The 12909-nt window shown below is 42.1% G+C and overlaps 1 non-coding gene across 1 annotated transcript; it reads left to right on the forward strand.

The window, feature by feature from the left end:
* The first annotated feature begins 10660 nt into the window (after positions 1-10660).
* trnak-uuu (transfer RNA lysine (anticodon UUU)) lies at positions 10661-10752 on the forward strand. Its single transcript is given in 2 exon segments — positions 10661-10697; positions 10717-10752. It is a non-coding gene; the product is annotated as a tRNA-Lys (tRNA).
* Positions 10753-12909: the final 2157 nt, after the last annotated feature.

A 12909-nucleotide genomic window follows, 5' to 3' on the forward strand; every position in this document is an offset into this window, starting at 1 on the left:
ATGGAACAGTTCAGTTTTTTTCAGTTTTTTCACTCGCCCATCAAAGTTGGATTAAAAAAAGATGCAAATAACAGAGAATTTCACCAAAAAGGGAGATTAAATGCTTCTGAAACCTTGGATCGAAGGATGCCCCAACAGATCACCTGTTTAACTGTCTCCTCACTGGGGGATTTCAATCAATGAGCAATATTATTTTCTACTTTTCTTTTGTTAAATGAAACCACTACTGTCACTTGGAGTTAATATCCCTGTGTTCCAACTCCTGAATAATAAAATTGTGAGTTTCTTGATATTTTCAGGACAAAGTTCCTGCTGAAAGAACTAAGAACTCTTTTCTAATTTACACAATACTATATACACAGTCATCAAGCCTCCTAAACTAGCATCCTTGCTGCTGCTCTCTCTTCTCCCAAACCTCATCTCATGTGACTGTTACATCATCACTCTGACAGTGGGAGGGGTTGATCCCACTGTCTTCAGCATTAACCCATTACATCCTTATACTGCACTGTCTGTCCAAGAAAACGGGTGGAGGGAACTTGATTTATCGAAACAGTAACAGCTGCCAGTTGAAAATCAACTCAATCCCATCAGAGATGGGATTGTTCCTGACTGGCAAATATTCCAAACCTCAGATCAACCCTCCCTCTTGCGTCATGTCCCAGTCTCGGTTAAAAGCAACACATATCGACTCAAACACTCTGAAACATACAACGTGGTCACACTTTCCTTCAGTGAGATTAATGTCTAGCTGTTTTCCAGATTGAATGCAACTGTGAACAAATTTCTGTCAAAGGAGTTGCCTTTGGTGTATCAGCACTGAATTTCTGAAGGAGGAACAGCCATTCCAAATTCACATCCTTCACAAAGGCTGTATTTTTCTGTGACTGAAACTCAACATGTAATTTGAATTCTGAGTTGAAGTTCACAAGACACAGATGTAAACGTAGGTAAGGAAACTTCTAAAGCATGTTGCTACTGTGAATTAAGGCTCTGCTGGGAGTTGAATTCAAGATTTCTTGTTTGTTAGGTAGGTGTTTTAACCAATTAAGCTACAGAGCCAGAGCACAGATGTGTGTGCAATTGAAATCAGAGGAGGGCACTATTTATTCTCATCCCATTTCTCCACAGGTCACAACATATTTTAACTTTTCCCACTTACTGAAACAGTCAATCATATACTCTATTTTTCCCAGTACTGAGAATGAATGTTTTGGAAGAAAATACATACATTCAATTGTTTCTGAAAGGTTACAGAACACAACATGTGAGTAATATTCCCCATGGCTTTCTCAGCACTGATGGATTGTGAAGCGGGAGACCGCCAGAAGTCCCACTGAGCCGCACAGACCCTGAGCTGAGAATGAAATGAGATAAAGTTCAATCTTTCACAGCGAGATGCTGCAGAGAGTTAAGATTCCCGAATCAAAGTGAGACTTTCTCATACTGTTGTTGAATTTCATGTCAAACACTCCTTGTACTCTCTGCTAATGAAGCCTAAAAAAAGGGATAAACAGAATGGCACTCAAACTCACAACCCTGAGATTAAAAGTCTCATGTTCGACTGACTGAACTGTCACTTCTACTCAGTCTCTTATTGGATGGATGCAACTGTATGCTCCAATGCAGGGGCGGCTTTCAAATCCTCCCATGGATCCACATGTCAGTCTGAGTGACATGTTGTAGCCTCAAGCAAAGGAAATCTGCTCACTTTCAAAACTATCAGTGAGTTGAAGCTGATTACGATCAACATCATCAGAGGTCAGAACTACCTGGTGAACGAAAATACCCTGAAGATGGATCCACAATTATTCAAACATATCAAAAAAGTGAAAAACAAGAAAATCGATGAGTTAATCCAAACCAAACAACAGAAACACAGAAGAATCCATTCCATACCAGATACTAGTCGTGTTGTTTTGCATCCAGCTCTCAGTTACTGCTCCACCTTCATACACACACTTGGTGATCTGTACATTTTGTTCATTTCAATTTTGTCGACAGGCTCTTTGAATCCAGTTCTCTGGTCGTCAAACAGGCTTCGTATGAAAGTCAATTCCGCTTTCTTTAAGGCTGCAACCAATCAATGACCTTCAACTAAAAACACAAATGAAAATGGGCTCGTCGGGCAGTTGAACCCGAGACCCCTCGCATGCTTGTCAATTGTACACCCAAAGCGAGAATCATGCCCCTAAACCAACAAGCCACTTACAGTATGTGTTTTTTTAGCTCCTGTGGAAAAGCTGTTCTTCCATGTTTTTTTCAGATCAAAGCAACATCCTGTAAATGCTGAAATCATAACAGAAAGTGTTGGAAATGTTCAGCAGCTCTGGCAACATCTGTGGAGAGAGAAACACAGCTAACGTTTCAGGGTGTTCACCTTTTGTTTGAGGCATCCTTTCAGACTGCTTCTGTCCATCCAATCTCACTTTCTATTCTATCCACATTCGAACCATTCACTATGTAAATACATTTTTCATGAATTCCTCATTTCTTTTATGAATGACAATTTCATATTTCCAACCCTTGCTTCAGACACCACCACAAGTGGAATCATGGCTCCATCTACCCAATCAAACACCTTCACTATTTCCTCACATTGCAATGTTTCTTTAACCCTGACAGACTGTGGAGTTTCTGCTGCTTAATTGCCGTTCTTGTTTCCTGCCAGTAGATGTCACCTCACTCCAATACAGTGAAGTTTACAAATCTGAGAGAGACACAACAGGAAATAATTGTTCACATTATAGTGAATGTGTGGGATTTAGTAACACTAGGAGTGGAGACGAGTTATTATTGCATTTTGTCAAAACAAACATAACTTATAATGTTGTGTTAAATCCGTCACTCTGTTGTCTTGACTCTGCGAGTGACTTAGAGTCATCGAGTCATTGAGTCATTTGTGGTATAGAAGGAGGCCATTCGCCCCGTCGAGTCCTGGCCGGCTCTCCAGGGAGCGATCCAGTCAGTCCCACTCGTCTGCTCGATCCCCGTAGCCCTGTAAATTTATTTCCTTCAAGTGCCCATCCAAATTCCTTTTGTAATCATCGATTGTTTCCACTTCCTCCACCCTCATGGGCAGTGAGTTACAGATCATCACCAATCACTGTGTAAAAAGGTTCTTCCGCACATTCCCCCCGCATCTCTTGTCCAAAACCTTCAATCTGTGTTCCCTAGTCCTTGCACCAATAGTTAATGGCAACAACTTTTCCTTGCCAACTTATCTAAAACTGTCATAGCCTTATACACCTCTATCAATTCTCCCCTCAATCTCCTTTGATACAGGCAGAACAACCCTAGCTTTTCCAGCCTAACCTTGAAACTATAATCCTCTATTCCTGGAACCATTCTGGTAAATCTCCTCTGCATCCTCTCAAAGATCCGCACATTCTTTCTAAAGTGTGGTGAGCAGAACTGAACGCAACACTCCAATTGGGGCCAAACCAGAGCTTTATGAGTTTCAGCATAATTCCCCTGCTTTTGTACTCAATGCCTCTATTTATAAAGCCCAAGATCCCATCTACTTTGCTCACCACTCTCGCAATATGTCCTGCCAACTTCAAAGATTGATGGACATGCACCCAAGTCCCTCTACTCCTGCACATTCTTCACAACTGTAGCATTGCGTATCTATTGCCTCTCCCTATTCCTTCTGCTAAAATACATCACCTCACATCAGTCACTATTAAATTCCATCTGCCACTCGTCTGCCCATTCTGCTAGCCGATCACTGTCCTGTTGCGAGCAGTTCATATCATCCTCACTGTTTGCCACTCATCCAGGTTTGATGTTATCGGCATATTTTGAGATTCTACTCTATATTTCAAGATCCAAGTCATTTATCTGGAGCAAAAAAAGCAGTGGTTCTAGCACTTACCCCTGGGGAGCACCACTGTCGACTATCCTCCAGTCTGACAAAGAACCATTTACTACGACTCACTGTTTTCTATCCATAAGCCAATTTTCTATCAAATTGGACACTGATCCTCCTATTCCATGAACCTCAATTTTGTTAACCACCCTTTTATGTGATACCTTATCAAAAACTTTCATAAAATCCATATAAACAACATCCACTGCATTCCCTTCATCAACCTGCTCTGTTAGTTCATCAAAAAATGCAGTAAGATTAGTCAAGCATGAAACTTCCATTTCTCAATTCATGCTCGCTCTCCTTAATTAACTCAAACCTCTCCAAGTGACTGTTGATTTTTTCCCTGTTTATTGTTTCTAAAACCTTACCCACCACTACTGTTAATCTAACTGGCCTGTAGTTACCCGGACTGTCCTTACACCCTTTCTTGAATAAGGGTGCCATATTTGCCACTGTTAAATCCTCTGGCCCCTCCCATGTTTCCAGGGAAGATTATAGCAAGCCCTTCCGTTATCTGCATCAGCATTTCCTTTTGCAACCTGGGATGTAAGACATCCGGACCTGGTGATTTACATACCCTAAACATAGCCAGTCTTTTTAGTACCTCCCTCTCTCAATCTGTATCCTATCCATTGCCTCTACTCTCTCCGCTTCGACTGATAGTTTGTCAGATTCCACTTCCTTAGTGATCACTGATACAAAGTACTCATTAAGTATATTAACATTGCCCAGCACCTCTCAGCAAACACTATCGTCTTTGTCCTTAATAAGGTCCCACTCCACCTCTTACTACCCACTTATTACTTATATACCGCTCAAGGACTTTTGGGTTGTCTTTCATGTTGACTGCCAGTCTCTTCTCATTGAAATAGAGGATAAGCTAAATATAGAAGATATAAATATTTCACATCCTTGGGTGAGGTGGAACTTTTTATGCCGTGGGTGGTGGAAGCAGAGACAATCAATGATTTGAAAAGGAAATTGGATGGATACTTGAAGGAAAGAAACTTGCAGGAGGAAAGGGACCGAGCTGGTGAGTGGAACTGACTAGATTGCTCCGGGGAGAGCCAGCATGGACGTGATAGGCCAAACGACCACCTTCTATGCTGCAAATGACTCTGTGTTGTTTCTCAAATCCAATCCACTGGTGTTTGTTAAATAATTTCAAAGCAAATTGTGCAACTGGAAAATCAGAACCAAAGCATGGGACGCATAAAGAATTGAAATTGCCTTTAGATCTTCAATCTAACACTCCCCCAACTGAGCTATTTCAGCCCCACATTGTTAATGTCTTTGTGTCCTTGTTTTGGAAGAAAATACATACATTCAATTGTTTCCGAAAGGTTACAGAACACAACATGTGAGTAATATTCCCCATTGCTTTCTCAGTACTGATGGATTGTGAAGTGGGAGACAGCCAGAAGTGCCACCGAGCTGCACTGACCCCGAGCTGAAAATGAAATGAGATAAAGTTCAATCATTCACAGCAGAGAGTTAAGAGTCCCGAATGAAAGTGAGACTTGCTCATACTGTTGTTGACTTTCATTTCAAACACTCCTTGTAATCTCTGCTAATGAAGCCTAAAAAAAGGGAAAAACTAAATAGCACTCAAACTCACAACCCTGAGATTAAACGTCCCATGATCGACAGACTGAACTGTCACTTCTACTCTACCTCTGTTTGGATGGATGCAACTGTATGCTCCAATGCAAGGGCAGCTTTCAAATCCTCCCATGGGTCCACATGTCAGACTGAGTTACATGTTATAGACTCAAGCAAAGGAAATCTGCTCAGTTCCAAAACTATCAGCGAATTGAAGCTGATTACGATCAACATCATCAGAGGTCAGAACTACCTGGTGAAAGAAGACACCCTGAAGAAGGATCCACAATTATTCAAAGGCATCGACAAAGTGAAAAACAAGAAAATCCAAGTCAAACAGAAACACAGAAGAATTCCAATCCAAGCCAAACAGAAACACAGAAGAATTCCATTCCAGACCAGAACACAGTACTGTTGCTTTTGGAGCTAGGTCTCAGTTAATGCTAGAACATGGCTCCCTGCCTGACCCTAACCCAAAGGGTCCCGATGACATGTGTCGGGTTTGGGTCGCTCCTCCGGGTTCAGCATTTGGGTTCAGCATTCGGGCTCGGGTCAGGCCGGGCTGTGTCAGACACACTCGAACACTCTAAATGCCTTGTGTTATAATTGTGTTGGTGAAACACCGGAAACCGCAGATCTTTTGAAGTGTACTTCCGACTCTGCTTGGTATTTCAACTTCCTGTGTACTATTCAATAAACAGTTTTTGTGTACATTGTAGCAGAACTCAGCCCCAGGGACATAATTATCCAGTTAGCCCTTTCTTGCCCTTTCCTGATTCTAGGGGTGTTGAAGGCCTTTGCCATTTTAATCTTAATGAAATATTTACAATGTAATCAGTTGCTGCACTGTTGTGTAATAAGATGTTTTTAATGAGTTCTATTTTTCACTGACACAAATTTAACCTTTTTATGTTTTGGTTTATTTTTTGGTTTTCCTTCGTGCTTTGTATTCTTGGTGACAAAATCATTTGAACAGCTTCAATCTGCATTAATAGCAACTTCAACCTTTTCTTTAATTGCACAGTTTGCAAATGAATTGACTGCATCCCGTTAGGGGTTGGCAAGACGTCTTGTGCCTGCCTCAAAACATATTGTATTGAATAAAGATTGTAAAGCAAAGGAGGCTTGTAATGCAAATTAAGAGATTTAAAGGGGAAAGACAATGAATTATGCTCTGAATTTGGAATATATTTAATCAATTAAGTGTCAGACTTGATAAATCGCTGCTTTTAGTTTAATGTGGCCTCAGTGTTTATGGATAATTAATGAAATTAAGAGGCATGTTTTATATACAAAGCTCGGCATTAGTACTTAATAGTTGATATATAATTTTGAATATATTTTAATTTCTTTATTCATTTGACACTGCTAAATACGAAGCAGTCTTAAATAAGATAATTTTTTTTTGTAAAATCTGACTTACCAGATTAAAATATTAAATCAAGGGAGACATTTGAAAGATTACTGAACCAGTAATCCAGAGGCCTGGACTCAAGATCCAGTGACAGCCAGGACGTCAAGGTGGGAAACACTCTGCACTAGTCTGCAGTGAGCGATTCCATCGAAGGTAGAGCACAATCTCTTTAATATAAGAATGTATATTTTATAATAATTAATCACTCAAGACCTTACTGGTCTCTGCATCTCAGCTGCTCTCTTGATAAACTTGCAGCAAGTATTTCAGCCTGTAAAGCAGGAGTCTAGGGAATGTATAATGATATTTTCTAGCCTTCGGGCAATATTTTAATCAATACAGTGTGGGACAACCTGTCTGGGCACAACTCCATGAGTTTCTCTTTAACTAGTGACCTAACAATCACTAACTTCTATGGTAACAATCTTCAGCTCATCACCTCCGGTACGTAGCTCGAATCTTAATGTACATTGAAACAACCTTTCAAGTCCAGTTACAGTTTTTGTTGCTTATCTGCACAAGTGAAAAAGTGAAAAAGGGAAGCAAGTTTAACTGAACATTCTGGTGGTCGGTTCGGGCACGGGAAAAAAATGAAAGGATTCGGACCAGGTGGGATGTGGCGCTGTCAAGTTTGGGTCAGGTTTCATTTGCAGACCTGAGCACGCCTTTAGTTACTGCTGCAACTTTATTTTCCCACTTGACGATTTGCATATTTTGTTCATTTCAATGTTGTCGACAAGCTCTTTGAACCCAGTTCCCCGGCCCTCAAGCAGGCTCAGTATGGAAATCGATTCCGCTTTCTGGAAGGCTGAAACCAATCGATGACTTTCAACTAAAAATAGCAACAGAGAAAGGGTCATTTAGGATTCGAACTCAGGAACTCTCACACGTTAATTATTTATACACCCAAAGCAAGAATCATACCCCTAAACCAATGAGCCGCTGCCGGTGAAGTTTATTTTCCCTCCTGTGGAATTTCACTGGCACCCACAGCCGATCATCCATTTTTTTCTGATCAAAGCAACATCCTGCAAAGCTGAAATAAAAACAGAAAGTGCAGGAAATGCTCAGCACCTCGGGCAGCATCTGTGGAGAGAGAAACAGAGTTAACATTTCAGGGTTTTCACCTTTTGTTTGAGCCATCTTTTCAGACTGCTTCTGTCCATCCAATCTCACTTTTTATTCTATCCACATTCAAAAGGTGGTGCAGTGGTGAGCACTGCAATCTCACAACTCCAATGACCCAGGTTTAGTTCTGAGTACTGCTTGTGTGGAGTTTGCAAGTGGTACTTTATCAAATATACAACACCCACTGCATTCCCTTCATCAACTTTCTCAGATAGTTTATCACAAAATGCAGTTAGATTTGTCAAGCATGAACTTCCACTTATAAATCCATGCCCACTCTCCTTAATTAACTCAAACCTCTCCAAATGACTTGATTTTTTTCCCTGACCTGTTGGTCTCGTGCTGACAGCAAGCTCACCATAGAGCATGTATTTGGCAATGTGACCGTCATTCATTTGACCCAGTCAACAGAGCCACCACTGACTCAAGAGGGCAAACATGCTGCGGATCCCTGCACGCTGGTGTACTTCCGCATTCGGCACTCTGTCCTGCCAGGAGATGCCCAATATCCATCTGAAGCAGTGGAGGTGGAAGCTGTTCAGCTGCTTTTCTTGGCTTGCATAAGTTTTTGATGCTTCTCTGCGATAAAGGAGGGTGCTGAGAACACAAGCCGAGTACACGTGGAGCTTTGTATTTATGGTCAGTTTGCTGTCGGTTTACACTTGTATTCTCAACTTTGACATGACAGCTGCAGCATTGGAAATCCTGGTGCTGATTTCAGTATCAAGGGACAGATTTCTGGTGATTGTTGATCCAAGGTATGTGAAGCTGTTGACAACCTCCAAAGTGATGTTGTCGATGTTGATGGAAGGTGGAGTCTCGACATCCTGGCGCATAATTTTCATCTTCCTGAGGCTGATCGTCAGTCCAAACTCCTTGCAGGCCAGGGAAAACCGATATACAAGCTGCTGTAAGTGAACTTCATTATGGGATGTCAGCACAGCGTCATCAGCAAACAGCAACTCACAGACTAGGAATTTACCCACTTTGGTCTTGGCGCACAGTCTTGCCAAGTTGAACAGCTTGTCGTCAGCTCTGATGTGCAGGTGCACTCGCCCATCTGAGTACAGAAAGCGTACAATAGCAGCATGGAGAAGAATACGCCAATTATAAAGGATGTGATAAGTAGACAGTTAGAAAATAATGATTTGATTGGGCAGAGTCAACATAGATTTATGAAAAGAAAAACAGGTTTGAAAAACCTGTTGAGTTTTTTGAGGATGTTACCTGTAGAACAGATAAAGGAGAACCTGTGGATGTGTGGTATTTGCATTTTCCTTTGGTAAGGTCCCACACAGGAGGTCAGTAAACAAAGTTAGAGCATGTAGGATTGGGGATAATATACTGGTATGGATTGAGAATTGGTTAACAGACCGAAAACAGAGAGCAGGAATAACGGGTCCTTCTCAGGATGGCAGGCTGTTACTATTGGGGTACTGCAAGGATCAGTGTTGGAGCCACAGCTGTTAACAACCGAAATAAATGATTTGGATGTGGGGATTAAATGTAATATTTCCAAGTTTGCAGATGACACAAAGCTCGGTGAAGTGTGAGTTGTGAGGAGGATGTAGAGAGGCTTCCAGGGGACCTGGAGCAGCTCAGTGAATGGGCAAGAACATGGAATATAATGTGAATAAGTGTGAAGTTATCCACTTTGGTAGAATAAACAGAAAGACAGAGTATTTCTTAAATGGTGAGAGGTCGGGATGTGTTGATGTCCAAAGGGACCTGGGTGTCCTTGTTCCTGAGACACTAAAAGCTCTTGTGCAGGTGCAGCAATCAATTAGGAAGGCAAATAGTATGTTGGCTTTCACACGAGGGGTCATGAGTACAGGAGTAAAGATGTCTTGTTGCAATTGTATAGAGCCTTGGTGAAACCGCGCTGGAGTATTGTGAATAGTTTGGTTTCCTCATCTCAGGAAGGATATACTTGCCATAGAGGGAGTGAAACAGAGGGTCACCAGACTAATCCCTGGGATGGTGGGATTGCCTCATGAGGAAACTGGGCCTGTATTCCTTAAACTTTCGAAGAATGAGAGGTGATCTCATTGAAACTGACAAAATTCTTACAGGGCGTGATAGTGTGGGTGTCGACAGGATGTTTGCCCTGGTTGGTGAGTCTAAGACCAGGGGACATAGACTCAGAATAAGGAGTAGGCCATTTAAAACTGAGATAGGGTTGAATTTCTACACTCAGACGGTGGTGAGTCATTGGAGTTCTGTACCCCAGAGAGCTGTGGCAGCTCAATCATTGAGCATGTTCAAGACAGAAATTGATAGAAATCTTGATACTCATGACATCAAGGGATATGGGGATAGCAGGGGAAAGGGGCATTGAGGTAGATAATCAGCCATGATCTAATTGAATGGTAGAGCAGGCTCAACGGGCTGAATGGCCTCCTCCGATGTTCCTCTGTTCCTAAGAGAGTTGGCACCAGCGCGCAGCCCTGCTTTACCCCACTGCTGATCTTGAAAGTGTGTGATGTTGCTCCATTGTAACTGATGGAACTGTGCATGTTCTCGTGGAAAGAAGAAATGACGCCCAAGTGTTCAGGAGGGCAGGCAATGTTCCATCGCAGTTTGAAGAATCCGTCTCTGCTAACAAGATCAAAGGCCTTGGTGATGTCTTCCAGCACATGTATGCCTCTGTGGTGCAATGGATAGCGTGTTGGACTTTTAAATAATGATTTTAAAAAATATTCAAAGGTTGTGGGTTCAAATCCCACCAGAGTCAGATTTTGGACCAGAGACAGAGGAACACGACGGAACAGAGAGTTCAGAAATGCGTCAAAAGCACAGACTCTGAGACAGAGCAAGAGAGAGAGAAGCACAGCAAGAGTGACATCACAATGGAGAGTGAGAGCAAGGAAACAGAGAGCTGCTGGGGTGAGTTTGCAGGATTTGGTTCTTGCTTCGGTGCAGTGGAAGGAGCTGTTTGGTGAGGATCTGGTAAGCTGTGACATCACAGGCAGGCAGGTAGTTGATTGGTTTGGAAGAAGCTACCTGTTTGATGAGTATCTGGTAAGTGATTAAGTTCCATTTTAGTCCTAACGTTTAAAATAGTAAACAAACTAGTAGTAAGCTTAATAAAACAGACAGTAAAATAAATAATTGAATCAAATATTTAAGTAGTTAATTGAAACACGTTAAGGATGACAGGACAGGTGATGTGTCACAGCTGCAGCATGTGGGAGTTCCTGGATGCCAGTGTGATCCAGGGCAAACACGGCTGCAGTAAGTGTTTGCGGCTCAAAGAGGGAGAAAAAAGGAATGTAGTGGTAGTAGGGGACAGTATAGTAAGGTGGATTGATTCTGTTCTCTGCAGCAAAGAGCAAGCGTCCAGACGGCTGTGTTGCCTGCCGGTGTTAGGATTAAGGACATCTGCTCAGGGCTGGAGTGAAACATACAATGGGAGGGGGAGGATCCAGTCATCGTGGTCCATGTCGGTACCAACGACATAGGCAGGACAAGGATAGAGGTTCTGCAAAGTCAGTATGAGGAACTAGGCAGCAAATTAAGAAGCAGAACCTCAAAGGTAATCATCTCTGGATTATTACCTGAGCCATGTGCAAATTGGCAGAGGACAAATAAGATTAGAGAAATTTATGCACAGCTCAAAGACTGGTGTGGTAGTAGTGGGTTCTGGTTCGTGGGGCATTGGCACCAGTACTGGGGAAAGAGGTGGCTGTCCCGTTGGGACGGTCTGCACCTGAACCGTGCTGGGACCGGTGTTCTAGCGAACCACATAACTAGGGAAGTAGAGACAGTTTTAAACTGAATAGTGGGGGCAAGGAATCAAATTTGGGAAGATATGGTGAATCAAGGAGTAGAGACAAGGCAAGAGAGAAAGGTATAAATATGGGAAATGATAAAGAGACTGTGACAGGAAGGGACAGAATGTACAAATCAAAGAGTAAATCAACAAATAAGGCGAGAGGTGACAAAAATAATAAAAGGACAAAACTAAATGCTCTGTATCTGAATGCATGGAGCATTCAAAACAAAACAAATGAACTGACAGCACAAATAGAATAAATAAGTACTATCTGATAGTCATTACAGAGACATGGCTGCAGGGCGACATAGATTGGGATGTGAATATTGGAGGTTACATGGCATTTTGGAAGGACAGGAAGCAAGGAAAAGGTGGCGGGGTAGCTCTGTTAATTAATGATGGTATTAGCGCAATAGAGAGGGATGACCTGAGTTCTGGAGATCACGATGTCGAAGCAGTTTGGGCAGAGATGAGAAATCATAAAGGCAAGAAGTCACTTGTGGGAGCGGTGTACAGGCCACCTAACATTAACCACACTGTCGGATGGGGTAGAAAGGAAGAAATAATGGCAGCTTTTCAGAAATGTACAGTGATAATTATCGGGGGTTTTAATCGACATATAGACTGGAAAATTCAGATGGGCAGAGGTAGCCTAGATGAGGAGTACATAGAATGTTTTTGGGATAATTTCTTGGAATAATACATTCTGGAGCCAACCAGAGAGCAGGCTATACTAGACCTGGCATTGTGCAACGAGATAGGGTTAATTAATGATCTCATAGTTAAGGTGCCTCTAGGTAGTAGCAATCATAATATGATTGAATTTTACATTCAGTTTGAGGGAGAGAAGAGTGGGTCCCAGACTAGTATTTTAAACATAAATAAGGGCCTTTTGGCTAAGATCAAGTGTAGTATCTGTTCTTATCAGTGCTTATTTGGAAGAGAAGAAACCATGATCAGTGGCTTTTGATCCTGGGTAGGTTTTGAGTAAAATGGCTATAACCAATCTTTGCGCTTGAGGCCAGGGAGTGTGGAACACCGTTCGGGTGGTGGTGAAGGACAAGGAAGGAGATGCACTGGTCGATCGCACCTTCTTCATCAAGAAAATTCTCATCG

Source organism: Heterodontus francisci, unplaced genomic scaffold (genome assembly GCF_036365525.1).
Source record: "Heterodontus francisci isolate sHetFra1 unplaced genomic scaffold, sHetFra1.hap1 HAP1_SCAFFOLD_43, whole genome shotgun sequence".
Lineage (NCBI taxonomy): Eukaryota > Metazoa > Chordata > Chondrichthyes > Heterodontiformes > Heterodontidae > Heterodontus > Heterodontus francisci.